The sequence below is a fragment of the Malaya genurostris genome, chromosome 3 (genome assembly GCF_030247185.1).
Source record: "Malaya genurostris strain Urasoe2022 chromosome 3, Malgen_1.1, whole genome shotgun sequence".
Classification (NCBI taxonomy): Eukaryota; Metazoa; Arthropoda; class Insecta; order Diptera; family Culicidae; genus Malaya; species Malaya genurostris.
The window spans coordinates 134,223,303-134,241,827 of record NC_080572.1 but is presented as its reverse complement, the minus strand read 5'-3'; the positions used below and the strand labels follow the sequence as shown (position 1 = coordinate 134,241,827).

General features: G+C 39.5%; 1 protein-coding gene across 3 annotated transcripts in view; it reads left to right on the top strand.

The window, feature by feature from the left end:
* Nucleotides 1-18,525, top strand: part of LOC131436715 (metabotropic glutamate receptor 8-like) — a 498,361-nt gene that overhangs the window by 156,564 nt on the left and 323,272 nt on the right. The window lies entirely within an intron of this gene.

The following is an 18,525-nucleotide window of genomic DNA, read 5'->3' as shown; positions in this document are numbered from 1 at the left end:
TTGACATTTTTCTACAAAACTCCCTAATCCCGGAGCCAGGGGTTTGATCCGAATGAAAATGGGGATATACATATGGCAGCCTAAGACCTTCCATTTCCGAGAAAAGCGAGTGACATTATTTTCACATTTTCAATGCATAACACCCTGTAATTCCGGAACTGGAGTCGGATCCAAATGAATATCAAAAACTTTTTATGGGACCATAGGACCTTTCATTTAAATATGAGTTTGTTAAATTTTGTTCAGCAATTCCAGAGAAAAATGAGTGACATTATTTTCACATTCCTGGTGCATTAGTATCACATTTTTTATGCATATCACCCTGTAATACCAGAACTGGACTTTGGATCCAAATAAAATCACAGAGCTTTATATTACACCATGAAATTTTTCATTGAATCTAAGTTTGTGAAAATCGATTCAGTCATCTCCGAGAAAAGTGAGTGACATTATTTTCATCTTTTTTGTGCATATCACTCTGTAATTCCGGAACCGGACATCGGATCCAACTGAAATTCAGGAACGTTTTCTGGGACCATAATACCATTCATTTGAATCTAAGTTTGCGAAAATCGATTCTGCCGCCTCCGAGAAAAGTGAGAGTCAATTTTTGTCACACACACACACACACAAACAGTTCGTCGAGCTGAGTCGGGTCTCCGGGCCTGGGTTCAGCAGTCGGTTTTCTTGCCGCTTGCCACTCATAACTCAAATCACTCACGCATTTGACATCTGATTGCCGCTCATTAAAATGTCTTGAAGCAAATGTGATGCTAGTATTTGTTCTGGTTCTTCTGGTTCGCGAGACGCCAAAGTAGGTTGCCGTTACTGTTGCAAAAGCTTTTACGTGAAGTGCGTCGATGTAAACAACTCACTCGTTAAAACCATTCGTGATTCTCCTGGAGTTTATTGGTTATGTTCCCAATACCGGGAATCGTCAATGAGGAATGCAGATGAAACTATGCAGCTGATACTTCCACGTATTACTTCTGCATTGAAGTTGATTAGTACCCTAACGGATACTGTGCAAGCTTTTTGTCGCATGTATACTAATTCTTATGCATGACCCTCTTACAATCACCGTTTTGCGCTGCGTGATCAAGTTGGTTCCGAACGTTCCATCAACGATAGCGCTCCGTTTCTTGAACGTGTTGACGATCTACAACTCAATCTGACCAACCTTTTTGAATCGATACTCGACGACAACAACAAGCGACCTCATATAGGTAACACAGACCGAACCTCCCTTGCGCAATCGGAAAAGATCCACAAAGTTGACGTTCCAGTATTTAACGATTCTGTTTCAAACACTATAGTTCCGCTTGTTTCAGAAACTATCGAGACCGATATTCCAACTACTATTGCTGCTAATGAACTTATGCCAAAAGATATCGCCACTAGCACCATAGACATCGGCACTATTCCTCCATCCGCACCATTTACTGCAACCACCAATATCTGTAATACCAGTACCGCTCCATGCCCACCGCTGACTTCTTCAATACTGCCACCAGTACTCCCAACCACCCGCTCAAGTAGACCAAATTTTTTGCCACCTCCGGCCGACGACGACACCTGCAATCACTGAGAATCAACATCAATCCACAACCACTGCTGTTACTGTAACTACTTCGAATTACATCTAATTTCTACGAATTACATCTAACCAGCTGGTACTACAAACACCACGGCCTCGTTTGGAAATGCTTTCACTTCAACCGCTAGCAGACCCTTCATTCCTATTCACGGTGACAATGGATCGAATGACATCGGGTATACCGCACGAAACAACCAAACGACTCCTGTCCTGCAACACTATATCATTCCGACGTAATCAAATTTGAACGTTACTCCCGCGAACACGGCACAGGTACCGATGAAAATTTCTAAACAACCAAAAGTATCAGTTTTATCCAAGTTTAAATTGATTTCAAACAGGACAATCAGATAAACAATGTGTTCATTTCTTTAATGTCATTGTAAAATTTTTTGTTATTTGTATCACCTATTTAGATGTGAAATCAATTGTGCAAATTTGTAATGTTTTTAGTTGTTCGATGTTTTCAAGGTTACCATTCGCTCAAACAATGGCGCTTGCTTCGCCCTTTAGTTTATTCATAATTAGGTTTTTTTATCGTGACGACACAAATGAACAAGTATTCATCCTTGACAGTTCAGTGGTACTGTTTACAAACAAGCTTAAACAAAAATCGAAGAGCACATCTAAAACAATCATCTTTACACTTTGCAACTAGTCACTTTTATTTAATAAATATCAAAAACGAACCGTATTCAATCGTGAACAAATGTTTTAAAACTATATTTAGGCGATACGGACCGTAAATGGTCTGATCCAATTTGTCAATAAACAAACAAAAGAAATTTCTGTTTACAAACAGTACTGCTGAACTGTCAAAATGTGTTCATCCGATTGAGGTTAGCAGTGACGGTAAAAAACCTTATTGCTGTTAGGTAGTGAGCGTTGAAGTTGTTGGAAGCACCATTTCACTTTTTCTACTTCCTGTAGCCAACCATTAAGTTCCTTCTTACTACCAGAATATTCGGATAGTTGTTTAATGGGGTCGGGAATGTGGTGAATATCTTCCGATCCCTGAATTAAGTTTTGCAGTTCGGCAATTTGTTTCCGAAGCTGCTCAATCTCACTGTTGCAAGTGTCTGGCATTACACTGTGCTTAGTCTTATGGATTGATAGATTTACTTACAACAAATACATCATCCGGTGCATGTACTCCGTGATACAATGGATTTCCTCCAATTACCACTTTATGATACACACGCGAAATCCCACTTCTGACACCAATAAGGAATATGTGTTCTTGTGTTCACTTTTGTCGTGAATACGACTTACTTTACTATGGGGTGCCTTTTCAAAATTAGCCATATGGAAGAATGGGCAGAACTTAATCGTGAATATCTCGACAAGTATTAACGGCAGCAACATAATTCTTTCACCATTTTATCAAAAATATGATCAGGAATTTAGGATAATATTTTGAACAGTGTGAGATAACCACAAACAACTCAAAAATGAGGTTTTCTAAAACTTTGCAAACAACGCGAAAAACTCTTTACTTTTGCTTGGCTTTTTCGCGCAAGGACGACGATTTTGTGGTAGTCAGGCACACATCTTCATCGGAATGCGTATAAAAGGGGAACCGTGATCGAAAATCGATCATTTCTTCTTATGTGTTGGATGGAAGCAGACGTCGTGAGAATGATATCATTTTCTTTCCGGTCGTCGAGGGAGCGATATCATCAACCAACAGCGACGAAGAGGGCACCTTCGGCGTGGTTAAAACCTCAAACGCTCAGTTAGCAACTCTCACTCGCATTCTGAAACTGGATTCTGGAACTATATTCCGGAACTGATTTCAGTTTCGAAATTGTAGTTCTAGAATTGCAACTGAACTCTGAGTCTGCTCTTAGTTCTAAATTTAGTTCTTGAACTCAGGTCCAGTTCCTTATTCCAAAATTCTTCTGCACGGTTCTTTTTAGAAACATAATAATACTCCCAAAAAATTATGTGACATTTTACTGTACTCTATGAAACGAGAAATCCTCTTCAAGTTTCAGAACTTAGTTCCGGAATATGGGTTTAGAATTCAGAGCCTGCGTGCAGAAACGGATTCTGGAAAAAGATTCCGGAACTGATTTCAGTTCCGAAATTGTAGTCTACTAAAATCCAACTGAATTGTGAATCTGTTCCAATTTCTGAATCTAGTTCTTGAGCTCAGGTCCAGTTCCTAATTCTAGAATTCTTCAAATTGGTTCTTTTGTTCTGAATACGACTTATTTTACTATGGGGCGCCTTTTCAAAATTTACCCTGTACAAGAATGGGCAGAACTTTACCACGAATATCTTTTGATGTACTTAACCCAACAACATATTTTGTCGTGAATACGACTTACTTTACTACGGGGTGCCTTTTCAAAATTAGCCATATGGAAGAATGGGCAGAACTTAATTATGGCAGCAACATAATTCTTTCACTATTTCATCCAAAATATGATCAGGAATTTAGGATAATATTTTGAACAGTGTGAGATAACCACAAACAACTCAAAAATTAAGTTTGCTGAAAATTTTAAAACAACGCGGAAAACTCTTTACTTTTGCTTGGGTTTTGCGCACAAGGACGATGATTTTGAGGTAGTCAGGCCAGGCGCGTAGCCAGAGAAAATTTTCGGGGGGGGGGGGGGGGGGTTTAGAACATAGTGATAAATCAACACATGTACAATTTATATCACAATGTTTCCCATGGGTTATAATTTTTTGTTTCGAGGGGGGTTTGAACCCCTAAACCCCCCCCCCCTGTGTACGCGCCTGAGTCAGGCACATATCTTCAACTGAACGTTATAAACCGTGGTCGAAAATCGATCATTTCTTCTTGTGCAATGGATGAAAGTAGACGTCGGGGCGAGAAGACGCATTCAAACAGCGGCATCGGAGAGCACACCTTCTGCGTGGTTTAAAAACCTCAAACGCTCAGGTCGTAGTTCTCATTTGCCTTCCGGTCGTCAAGGCGAGGAGATGCATTAAACCAGTTTCGCATCATTTGGCACTGCGAGCGGATTTCTCGCGGGTTGTACGCAAAGCTAGTTTCAACTCAAACAAAAGCGATTGCGTCAGACAGCAGAGCTACTGGTCGTTTGCACTGGAGACTAAGAAAACGAAAAGTGGACAACATTATATAAAATCAGCCGTTCTAATGGCTCTAAATGTTATCTAAAGAACTATTAAGATTACTTCTTTGAAATTCGAAGGTAGAAATCATCAGTTTAGTGAAAATCCAAATAATTTGATTTGGTTCGTGCACTTTTCGCTGTGCGAAAATCGTTCGAGATAAATGTTCCGAACTGTGTTAAATATCGTAGAGAACTCCACAATTTGGTCCTTCTAAAAGTCAGAAATGAATCCTGTACAGCATCTTAATGGTTTCTTTCAATGAAATATGCAAATCTGAAATGAGATAATCGACGTCAAAACTCGTTGAAAAGTTTAGTAGTGAAAAGGGGGAAAGTTTCGCAATTCACACAATCGATCAACTATCAATTCGAATTCGAAAGTGCAAAGAAATCGTGTCAGTTTTATTCGTATTCACGACATCCAGTTATGTCTTTGACATTACACACCCGTACTTTTTTATAAAAACTTTTCAAAAAACGTATAAGTGCTTTAACGATTGGTTATGGGTTATTTTATTGTAATGAACGGCTTTCCTCAGTCTAAAAAGTAAGGCAGACGACTTGTTTTTTAGTTTGCCCGACGTTTCGGCCGTTTTTGATGGCCTTTTTCATGAGAAAAGACGACAAGACTAATTTTCCCTTGAAAAAGGCCATCAACACGCCGAAGCGTCGGGCAGATTTAAAAACAAATCGTCTGCCTTACTTTTTAGACCGAGAAAAGCCGTTCATAACAATAGAAAAAAAGGCGGGTGGGTAATGTCAGAGGCATTACTGGATGTCGTGAATACGAAAACAACTAACATGTTCCTTAACACTTCCGAATATCAATTGTATGAATTATGCAAGCATTCCACTTTTCAAATTTTTCGCAAAAACAAAGAGAGCTTCACTTGATCTCGATTACTGTGAATTTCACACAGCGAAAAGTGCACAAATCTAAGCAAACTGTTCTTGATTTGCACTAAACTGAGGATAATAACCTTCGATTTGCGAACAACAAATTCTAATAGTTCTTTAGAAAACTTTAAGAGCAATCAGAACGGCTGATATTGTGTAATACTCTTCACCGTTGTTTTTCCCCAATGCTAATGACTGGCAGCTGTGACGTAATCGCTCTTGTCGAATGCGAAACTAGCTGTGTAGACGACACAAAACACATCTGCTCGCAGTGGCGATAGAATCCAAACTGATTCAATTTTTGTTAAGAGATTTCCTTTTATGTGATTTCGTTTGTAGCTTTTGCACTGATGGGCGGTCCTAACGGCTATAAAACTAGCAGCATACAGAATTTTAATGTGGATTATTTCATTTCGGATTTGCATAATTTATTGAAAGAAACTATCAATATGCTGTAGGGATTCGTTTTTAGCATTCATAAGGACCAAATTGAGGAACTCACTACGATATTCACCACTTTTCGGAACATTTTCCTCGGACGATTTGTTGTACAGTAGCAGATATTTTGTTCTCTTCCTTAGAACGGGTTCTGATTGACTGGTGTTGACATGGGTCAAATGAGACAGGTTTTTCAATAGTGTACTATTGAAATACTTCAATTCTTTTGCTATACACGTTTAAATTGTAAAATTTCGATTCTATTGGTAGTTAGATTATAAAAATCCTTCCACAGATCACTGAGCTATGAGCTTTCAAAATACGAGAAAGGCAAACGCGCCTTATGAATTATCCTCTTTGATACTCGTTTATACCAAACATTTCAGAAAAGTTTAATTTTGAATTATTTGAGACTATATTACAAAACTGAAAATTTTATCATAAAATTGTGATCATATTTCCGTTGGCATGTCGCAAGAATTATGTTGATTCATTAAATACAACAATAGTTATTCACGATCAAAAACTTATCACTCTCTCAGAGGGTAAATTTGGAAAAGGCACCCCATAGTAAAGTAAGTCGTATTCACGACAAAAACTTTTCAAGTATCACTACTCGAACAGCTGCATTTAGAAAGGGGTAGAGCCTCATGTGCCCTATCTTTTATATGATAATTCTGCTGGCACTACAAAATATATTAACTGGCTGCTATTAGTGCTATACGTGGCGTGATGCGCCGCGTTTTCGTGCCATCCTACTTCTGATTGGCACTATACACAACAACACTTTGAAAATGTATAATAAACGTTATATCATTAATACGTATTTCAAATACTTTTTGTATTCATCATCAGTGTATCAGATTATAAGTTGTGATTTAGTATATCTTTCCGTACGTTGTCTGTGGCAGAGTGCCCTGGCACTGTTGGCGGTGCTCTGTTCGTGGACAGTGGTTCTGTTTCCTCGACTGATAGCGATTGCTCACTTAGCTGCTGAGGTTGAGTGAGACGGATTTAACGGACTGATAGAACGATATTCGTGTACCATCCACGAGCATTATTTCAGTTGGTAGTCACAGTGTGGTTCCGTAGTGGTGGTGCTATATGTTTATTAAAGGTAGGTGTCGTGCTGGAATGTGCCAGCACCCGAGTTGAGCGGTTCGTCTGCTTCGACAGTTTACACATACATATCTATATATATATATATATATATATATATACATATATATATATATATATATATATATATATATATATATATATATATATATATATATATATATATATATATATATATATATATATATATATATATATATATCTGTTTATTAATCTTATTTTTGTGTAATACATCAACGTTTTACACGCTAATGTTTAATCATAATATTTATTTTAATTATTAATAAAATATCTACCTACTTATAACTATCCCTAACCTAATACGTACAAATTTTGAATTATTTGTATTACAGAGATTGTGCACCTCTCCTCAAATTTCGTGCAGTTTTGTTCGAATTTTTGTTCTAGTATATCCAGTGAGGATATCTCATGTACTTCACTAGTCCTTGTACAAGGGGGTAGATTTGAAATCATCTTTAAGACTTTGAATGCGCTGAAGCCTAAGTTTGTGCGCTCGTGCATAGCCCCGCCAAACAGGGACTGCGTATTCAATTGCGGGGTAGATGATTTGTTTATAGACAGCCATATGAATTCAATTCGAATGCTTTTTCAATATCCAATATTTATATGGCAGTCGTTTTGGACACTTATTTGTTTTTTCTGGATGACGTTGTTAACCCTTGTGAGTTGGTGGATGGTGGATCTTCCTTTCCGGAACCCAAACTGTTCTTCCAGTAATATATCCTGTTCATCTGCGAACGCAAGAATTCGCATTTGTATTGACTTTTCAAACAGCTTAGATAGGGCAGAGAGTAAGCTGATGGGCCGATAGCTCTTTGAAAAGGAAGGATCTTTCCCCGGTTTCAAAACTGGGATAACTTTAGCTAACTTCCACTTTGAAGGGAAGTAACCAAGCTCCCAGCACCTGTTAAAAATTTTAGCTAAGAAGACAAATGAGCGAATACTCAAATGTTTCAGCTCAATGTTGAATGTGTTATCGAAACCGGGGGCCTTCACATTTTTGAATTTTTGTCATTATAGCCATCAGCTCATTCGCAGTGACTCTACTTTCCTCAGGAACCAAGCTGTCTGATTGGTCAACCTCAGCTACGCTATCAGCAACGGATCTTTCGTGTGGACTAACAATTATAACGTTTAAGTATTTTGCTGTATCGAAGACATGTATGCACTGAACAAAATGGTTAAAATCTAGAAGAAAATTGATGAAATATTCGAGAATGCACAAACAAGCAAACTGGCAGCACTGCGAAATAACGAACCACTTCCTTGTCGAACGCACTTTAGCAAACAACAGATACCATCTTCCGGACAACTGTCACGAACTCGAAGACAGAAGAAACAAAAAAGCATTTTGGTGTCATCTTTCACTAGCGGTGGACGTGTGCTTCTTCGCAGCGGCAGTGGGACAGAAAACGTCATCGTCGCTGCATAAAGTGTCCCGACACAAGGTACTTGCAAGCGTCAATCATGACACACTCAGGGCTAACCCCAGTTTTTATAGCCTTAATCGGAAAAAGCCCCGGTGAGACGCACAGGAACGAACGGGAAAGAAAAAATCAAAGACGCCGGTCTAATCACCGGACCCCAAAAGGGTGAGACAAAACCACACGTCGCTATAGGCGAGCAAAAGATAACCGTTCATTGTTCTAGGGTTATATTAGGTCATCGGATCCTGGCGTCATTGCTTTCAGGCATTGAGATTTTGATGTCATTCTGACACTATCCGTGTCATCAATCGGAGACCATGCTGAGGCTGTTCCAAAGTGTCAACACCTTACACAAAAAGTTTGAAGTGTCGCCAATGTTTCACGTGGAGTCGTGTGCACATTTCCTCGAGTTCCCTTTGTTGCATAGTTGCACCACGTTGGAAGTTGTGTTGATTCGGTACTGAGCCTTGAAACCAGGACATCGTTTGGACCTCTAGTGCACAGAGCGAACACCGTCGGCGTTGAGACAGCCGTACTAAATTCGGGCATTGCAGTTAGCTAGTATCCGGTACCGTGAGTAAAAGATTATTGTTGGATTGAGTAAGTTGTAAACATGTGATGAAGCTTTGGGAGAGGGAGAAAGTGAGGAGGCGGAAAGAGATAAGAGTGCATGCTGAAAAAGGAAGAATATAAGCAACATCCCAACGTCAACATTACTGGAAAGTTGTCGGAAGAGAGCTCGTTGAAGGCAACCGGAGAGCTGTCTATGGCGATGTTTCTGATGAATATATCCGAAATGGAATGACCTCAGGATCTTGAAAGTCGCGTTGGTTGATCCGGAGCGAGGATGTTGTACTGTCCAGCTTCGTAATCTTCGGCAAGTACGAATCCGTTTCGATTTTGTCTTTTGTTTCGCCCCAGCTCATGCCGTGCGTTCAGGTCCCCAGCAATGATGAATTTGTTCTGTCGTCGAGTGAGCATAGCCAGATCTCGCTTCAATGATGCACACGTACCATCTCGAAGATTGGTTTGTTTGGGGCAGTACGCTGCAATGATGATGATGGATCCCATCGTCGTTGTAATCTCAATTCTGATGGCTTCTATAAGTTGCAATTTAAAGGCAGGCAGAAGCCTGTGCTGAATGGATCGTTTAATGGCAATGGCAACTCCTCCTCCTCTGGTAGTTGTTCGATCGAGCCTGTGAATTCTGTAATTGGAAATAAATATAGAAATTTCAGGTTTAAGATGAGTTTCAGTTAAAATAGCAATATCGGTATTCTTCTCTTGAAGAAAGTCGGACCAATCAGCAGTTTTGCGCCTGAGTGAGCAAGTATCGAAACTTACTATAACCAACTCATTATATTGCGTTTCATTTTAAACACCATCACAGGCTTTTGTCCAGCCTCCGACAGTGCCTGCTTTAGTTCGGCTTCCATCATGACGGGTAGTCCTCGAAGTACAACCTTCAAAGGTTTGTTGGCGGCAATATCGTGTGTAAAATATTCCGCTTTTGTCTGCTTCAGGTAACATTCCACTGCTTTGTAGTAGTTCAAAGCCGGAACAGTTATTTTGTAGCCTTCAGTACATAAACGGATTGTTGCCTGTAGTCCTTTGCTGATCAGCGTGTTGAAATCCACGCGTAGAGTCGGTGGGAAGCTCTTCAGGGGGCATTTTATCCTTCTTTTGCAGTTCCTCTTCAACATCAACTGACAGATCATCGTATTGGTTGTTACTCAGCAAACGGTCGTTTACCTGTCCATCACTTGGCTTCAGACGCTTAGCATCCTTTGGATCCTTCTCGGGTCTATTACGTGTTTTACCCATAGCTTGGATAGGTAGACAGCTGCGAATAAAAGATAAAACAAAATCGAAATTAGCGGTAGTAGGTTATTCGTCTATCCACATCGAGTGTTAGATGACGAATTTTTGGATTCTGAGTCGGTGCTATGCATTTTATATAGCAAATCAGCAGAAAGTTTACTACAACCTACAACTGGTTGAAAAATGGGCCGTATAGAATATAGTGAAATAAAATTTCTCATAACTCTTTTGGTATAAAATTATGGTTCTAAATGGCACCTTAGAAAATTTGGATGTCGATTATTTCATTTCGGATTTGAATATTCCAGTAAAAGAAAATATCAAAGTGCTGTGCGGGATTAATTTCTGGTATCCCTGAAGTCCCAAATTGTATAATTCTCTAAGATATTAAATACTGATTGGATATAAATGATTTCAAACACTGTTGCGAATTTAGCACTGTGAAAATTGCAGAATAACTAATCAAATTTGCAATTTTTGCACTACACTGCTAATTTTAATTTTCGATTCACAAAAAAAAATATAGTTCTTTAGGTAACGTTCAGAGCTATTAGAACGACTGTATTTATATAATGTTGTCCACTTTTCGTTTTCTTTCTCTCCAATGCAAACGACCAGCAGCTCTGTTGTCTGACGCAATAGCTCTTGTTTGAATTCAGACTACCTTTGAGAACAAACCGCAACACATCCGCTCGCAGTGCCAAATGATGTCAAACTGAATCAATTTCTCTTAAGAGGCTTCTTTATTCTTTATTTCTTCGTGATTTCGTTTGTAGCTTTTTCACAAATGGGCGGTTCCAACGGCAACACATATATTCACTTATAGAATTTTGACGTTGATTATTTCATTTCGGATTTGCATATTCCATTGGAAGAAACTATCAAGATGCTATACAGGATTTATTTCTGTCTTTTCGAAGGACCAAATTGTGGAGTTCTTTACGATATTTAGCACAGTTCGGAACATTTTTCTCGAACGATATTCACACAGCGAAAACTGGACGAAGCGAATTAAATTATTTTGGATTTTCACTAAACTGATTATTTTTACCTTCTCTTTAACGTTCAGTTGAAGATATGTGCCTGACCACCTCAAAATTGCACAAAAAACAAAAGCCAAAGTAAAGCGTTTTCAACGTTGTTTTCAAATTGTGAGAAAACTTAATTTTTGAGTTGATTGTGGTTATCTGACGCTGTTCAAAATATTATCCTAAATTCCTGATCATACTTTTAATGAAATAGTGAAAGAATTATGTTGCTGCCATAAAAACAAGTCGAGATATTCACGATTAAGTTCTGCTCATTCTTCCATATGGCTAATTTTGAAAAGGCGCCCCATAGTAAAGTAAGTAGTATTCACGACAAAAATGATCTGCAGAAGCTGACAAGAGAACGAAATAAATTCATCATCGACGGTGATATCAATGCCAGACATCAAGCCTGGGTAAATTCCAGAAATAATCGAAATGGAGCAGTGCTGAACGACGACCTTCAAAACGGCTACTACACTATCTTGATTCCGGACAGTTCAACATATGTTGATCAGGGACGCGCTCCATCATCCATCTGTTTATCACCAATCTTGCTGAGAACATATCCTATCCTGTCATCATTGAAGACCTCATCTTCGCCCACTATCCTGTTGTGATAGAAGTTGGGTCCGGTGTTGAAACCCAGCAACGTACTCGGCGTGATTATTATCATGTGGACTGGTCAGCATTCAGCAGCAGTGTGGAAAACAACATTAACTACGATCGCAATCCAGAATCAGCAGAGAACATCGACAGACAACTAAATGAAGTTGAACGTGCCATCGCCAGAGCTCGTGAACTAAACATAAGAGAAATAGCAATGTTCCTTAAATCTATCACCACTGCTTTTACCATTAAAACATTAATTATTTTAAGAAATATTTATCGAAGGCAGTATTAGAGAACAGGACTCAGGGAACAGAAAACTTCAGCTAATAATCTAACTAATATCATTAGGCAAAGAATGAACGATATAAAAACAGGGAATTCTCAGACCATATCAGTAAGCTAGATAGTTATTCTAAACCTTTTTGGAAATTGTCAGAATTTTTTAAAAATAAGCCGAAACCGATACCACCTCTTCGTCTGGATGACTATTGTCAACATATTGTTAGTTCCCATTGTCTCGGTCAAGACATGGTCAGTCCTCATGAAACTACTGTTTCAGCCACTGTCGAAACTGTCGATAGAATGCTTTCTATATTTGCTGCTAATCACAGAAGAAGAATTGAAAAAATCCATCAAAAGGACAAAAAATATGAAAGCTCCGGGTGCTGACTCTCATAGAGCTTGTATAAAGACATCGAGCTCAAACGCCTTAGCGTTAGAGTTTTCCAACATCTTGCATCTATTTTCAACCAATGTTTGATGCTTAGCTACTTCCTCTCTAGTTGGATAGTGGCCAAAGTGATCCCATCAAAAAAGCCAGGAAAGGATCCCACCTGTCCGAAGAGCTATCGTCCGATCAGTCTCCTTTCTTCACTGTTAAAAATGTTCGAAAAAACAATCCTGTCCCGTTTGTTAGATTTAGCAGACACCAATAACACTTTTCCTGAAGAACAATTTAGGTTTAAAAGAGGTCACCAGTTGGTCAGAGTCAAAAACACCCTCTCAAGAAATAAAGCTGTTTCGAAAACATCTGACATGATTTTGTTAAACGTTGAAAAAGCTTGTTAAACGTTATTCATAAAATGCATCATCCTAACTTCCCAACCTACTTGTTAAAAATAGTATAAAACTATCTGTCAAACAGAAGTTTCGAAGTCTTTGTTAACAACTAATCATCAGATAAATTTCATGTTCCCGCTGGTGTTCCTCAAGATAGTATCCTTTTCCCAATATTGTTCAACATTTTTATGTCAGATATTCTGGCACTTCCGGGTGCTGGCGTACTCTCACTGTTTGCCGATGACACCTCCCTCATCTACAAAGACCACATAATTCGTTCATTAGTAAACAAAATGCAGAGAGGAATGAATATACTGGTTGATTATTTCATCAGTTGGAAAATATGCATCAATGGAACTAAAACTCAAGCTGTCATATTTCCCCACTGTAAATCTCCCCGACTTTTTCCACCTGAGAATAACAATAAATAAATTAATGGCTCTGGAAAAAATGGTTGAATGAGGCAGTTTCGCTAGGACTGATCATGGATAGCAAGATTTTCTTTAGATCACATGTGGACAAAATAGTGTTAAAATGCAACATTTTATTGACATCTCTCTACCCATTGATTAACAGAAAATCTAAATTATCACCTCAAAACAAACTATCTGTTTATAGGCAAGTAGTATATGCCAAATGTCACAAAAACAAGCTCCAAGTCATTCAAAACAAACAATTAAAAATGATTCTGAATCTGCCTTCATGGACTAGAACTTCTCATGTACATACAATAGCTGAACAAGAAACAATCGAGCAGAAATTTGAAAAAGGTCACAATAAATTCAAAACTAAATGTTCAACTTCTGAACATGCCATTATTAGAGCGCTTTACAGCTAGAGTTAGGTTAGGTTAGTTTAGGTTAAGTAGATAAAAATAAACAATTTCAAGGATATAAATCCAAACATGAAATAAAAGTCACTTACAATGTAGGACTGAAACAATAAGAAATTAAAAAATTAAACATAGACTAAGCTGATAATACCATAAATGTAAAGTTATAAACTATATCACTAAAATATTGTATCCATTGTATATAAATGTTGACAAAAAATGAATAATAAATAAAATATTTATTGTGAACAAAATGGAAATAGCGTAATTTAAGTTCCCAAAAGAACATCGCCAAGGGAGATAAGAAAAAGAAGAAGACAATTCAAAGCACTTTTCAGTGCTACAGATCGTCATAAAGAATTAGTTGAATTTTCTCTTTCAAACCAAAAGCATCAGATTTATCAAAATGTAAATAGACAAAGTTTTCACCGTCACTAACACATTCTATTACGACTCAGGCAATGCGAAAATGACAGGAGTGATATAGAACATAGAACATATATATCTCTATACTAGTATGGGTGTCGTTTGGAAACAGAGTTGCCACGTATACAGATCAATCTGGATTTTTGTCGTGAATACTTTAGTATGGGACGCCTTTTGATCGTGATATCTAACACATTCAATTGCGACAATAACGCTGTCAATTGACACTCTGCCCACAGATCACTACTTCATTGTATCGGACAGTCTCAGTTCCATTGAGGCTCTCCGTTCAGTGAAGCCTGGAAAGTATTCACCGTATTTCCTGGGGAAAATACGGGCACAATTGAGTGCTTTATCTGCAAAATCATACCAGATTACCTTGGTTTGGGTCCCCTCACATTGTTCCATACGGGGCAATGAGAGAGCGGACTCGTTAGCCAAGGTGGGCGCACTAGAAGGTGATATCTATGAAAGACCAATCTGCTTCAATGAATTTTTCAGTTGCTGTCGTCAGAAAACTCTAGCTAGCTGGCAGAGTACATGGAATAGTGGAACTCTGGGACGATGGTTACACTCAATAATCCCACAGGTATCGACGAAAGCTTGGTTCCGGGGGTTAGACGTGAGCCGAGACTTTATTCGTGTAATGTCAAGGCTCATGTCTAATCATTATATGTTCAGCGCGCATCTCCGTCGTGTGGGGCTCGCTGAGAGTGGTGTCTGCGTTTGCGGTGAGGGTTATCATGACATCGAACATGTTGTTTGGACATGTGTCGAGTATTGTGATGCCAGGTCCCAACTCATAGGTTCCCTTCGGGCCCGAGGTATACCACCCTTCGTACCAGTCCGCGACGTCTTGGCAACTCGAAATTTTCCTTATATGACTCTCATCTATAACTTCTTGAAAACTATCAATGCTCAAATTTAGTGCTCTCCCTATCTCTTTCTCGTCTACAGCTCTACCGCACTCTTCTTTACGTTGCTGGAAGTATGGCCTGTGTAAACGATGCTTCGGAGCATGCACCTGCCTTGAACTGACTGAGTTGCTGGAAGCTACCCAAAAACGTCACATCAACGTCAGAACACACCAACGAAGCATCCCAATCCAGAATAATCTCTTCATTGCTAAAAGCTGAAAAACATGAAGATTCATCGAACGCAAAATGTGTCTAAAAGATGTATGCCTCAAACCAATGATGTATTCAAATTTCAATTCAATACTGTGTAGGTCCCACCCTCCCTATGTCCCCTTACTAACTGGGGAGTATGCCGCCCCGTGATACGGCATCCCTTTCTCTCTCCCTAACAACAAGACAATCGGCCACGTTAAGCTAAAGCAAATGAGCCTAATAGAAATTTTATTTGGAAAAAAAAATAACGCTGTCTCGCAATGCGAAAAAGAAAATATTGGTATAGAGCACATCTTTATACTAGTATGAGTGTCGTCTCGAAATATGCCGTGCGAAACAAGGTTGCCACATATTCAGATTAATCTGCATTTTACTTCTCCTGAAAAATATAAACTTAAATGTTGCGAAAGGAAAGAATTTCTTAACACCGCAATGTATCCTCTAAGAGTAAGAAAAAGAAAGAGATAAGTTTTTCTCATTCAATATTATAATATAATTTTTAGGCACACTGCTTAAGCTCTAAGATGCCAAGGGTATTTACTAATCTTAATTACGACTAACTTAAAACTAGAATAGTAATAGTAATGTAGTATCGGGGTAGTGGATTCTCGACAATTCAGCTTTCAGCAGGCGAGGTGAATTGAATATTGGATTAGGGTCTTCCAAATGGCGAATATCCATGTTGGCCGCATCCTTCGGTCCGTGTGGGTCCGCGGGAAATACCCCCCAGGCTACGAAGGCCCGGCGGGTGGCCCGCATGCTGGTTTTCGACTGGAGCGGTCTAACGTGGACGATGATGGTGATGTTGTGGAAGAGAATGAAAAAAAAGTAAATATTGTGGAAACGGGATAAAAAGGGGATGTGGGAACAAAATGTCTGAAAACAATAGAGATCTAATTAGTTGCCATCGAGATGGTGAAGAGACGGGGAAGGGGGAACGAAAAGGATAGTGACAAAAAAGATCTTGTTAGTTCCAATGAAGGTGGTGGACAGGGACGGGGATCGAGAGAATCGGGCGGATGTTAGTGTCGAACCTGTGGGTGGAGATTATACTTTCTGAGCGAGGAATAACACATTACACTTGTATATCATTGTGTTTAAGGTACTGGTATATGAGAAGCATATATAAACTATCCCGACTCGCCAACACATCCCGAACCGGAACCTCAGGCGGTCTACCTCGGGCCCTGAGGGATTCCAGTAGCTTCGACCTGGCGTCACGATACTCTACGCACGACCACACGACATGCTCGATGTCCTGATAACCGTCGCCACAGGTGCAGAGCCCGTTCTCCACGATCCCGATACGCCGGAGATGTGCGTTGAATGTATAGTGATTTGACATGAGCCGTGACATAACGCGAATGAAATCACGACTCATGTTCATCCCCTTGAACCAAGGTTTCGTCGATACCTTAGGGATAATGGAGTGTAGCCATCGTCCAAGTTCGTCATTCGTTCATGAAGTTTGCCAACTTTCGAGAGTTTTCTGACGAGAGATACTGAAAAATTCATTGAAGCAGATTGGTCTTTCATAAATATCACCTTCCAATGCGCCCACATTAGCCAATGAGTCTGCCTTTTCATTTCCCGGAATGGAACAATGCGAAGGGACCCAGACTAACGATATTGAATAAGACCGTTCAGATAAAGTTCTCAAGTGTTCCCGTATTTTCCCCAGGAAATATGGGGGATACTTTCCTGGTTTCATTGCCCGGAGAGCTTCTATTGAGCTTAGACTGTCCATGACAATGAAGTAATGGTCTTTGGGCAAGGTTTCAATGATCTCAAGGGTGTACTGAATGGCAGCTAATTCTGCGACGTAAACTGAAGCCGGATCACTGAGTTTGCACGAAGCGGTGATGTTCTGATTGAAGATACCGAAGCCTGTGGACTTGTTGATGTTTGATCCGTCAGTATAAAACATCTTTTCACAGTTGACTGTTTTAAATTTGTTATTAAAGATAGTAGGGGCCACTTGAGGGCGTACGTGATCCGGAATTCCATTAATCTCTTCTTTCATGGATGTATCGAAAAACACAGCAGAATCAAAAGTATCCAAGAAATGAGCACGGTTGGAAGCAAACGAAGAAGGATTAATATTCTGAGCCATGTAATTAAAATACAAGGACATAAAACGGATTTGAGAATTAAGCTCAACTAACCTTTCGAAGTTTTCAATCACCAGAGGATTCAAAATGTCGCATCGAATGAGCAAACGATATGAGAGATCCCAGAAACGGTTCTTCAGTGGAAGAACGCCCGCCAGCACTTCGAGGCTCATCGTATGAGTCGATTGCATGCAACCCAAGGCAATACGCAAACAGCGACACTGAATTCTTTCCAGCCTGATGAAATGAGTGTTCGCCACGGATCGGAAGCAGAAGCATCCGTATTCCATCACGGACAATATCGTTGTTTGATACAACCTTATCAGATCTCCTGTGTGGGCACCCCACCATGATCCGGTTATTGTACGAAGAAAGTTGATTCTCTGTTGGCATTTTCGTTTCAGATACCTAATGTGACATCCCCAGGTGCCTTTGGAGTCGAACCAGACCCCGAGATATTTGAATGTGAAGACCTGAGCTATAGTTTCACCCCTTAGTTGAAGCTGTATTTGTGCTGGTTCTCGCTTCCTTGTAAATACAACCAGCTCAGTTTTCTCCGTAGAGAACTCGATACCCATTTGAAGAGCCCATGTGTATAAGTTGACAAGAGTATCTTGTAACGGCCCTTGCAGATCGCCAGCTTTGGGTCCTATAATAGACACAACGCTGTCGTCGGCAAGTTGTCTTAGCGTGCAAGATGTGTTGATACATTTATCGATGTCGTTTACGTAAAAATTGTATAAAAGGGGGCTTAAGCATGAGCCCTGAGGAAGACCCATGTAACTGAATCGTATTGTCGACAAATCACCATGCGCGAAGTACATGTGTTTCTCAGACAATAGATTATGTAAAAAGTTGTTCAAAACTGGCGAAAGACCATGCTGATGCAGCTTCTCA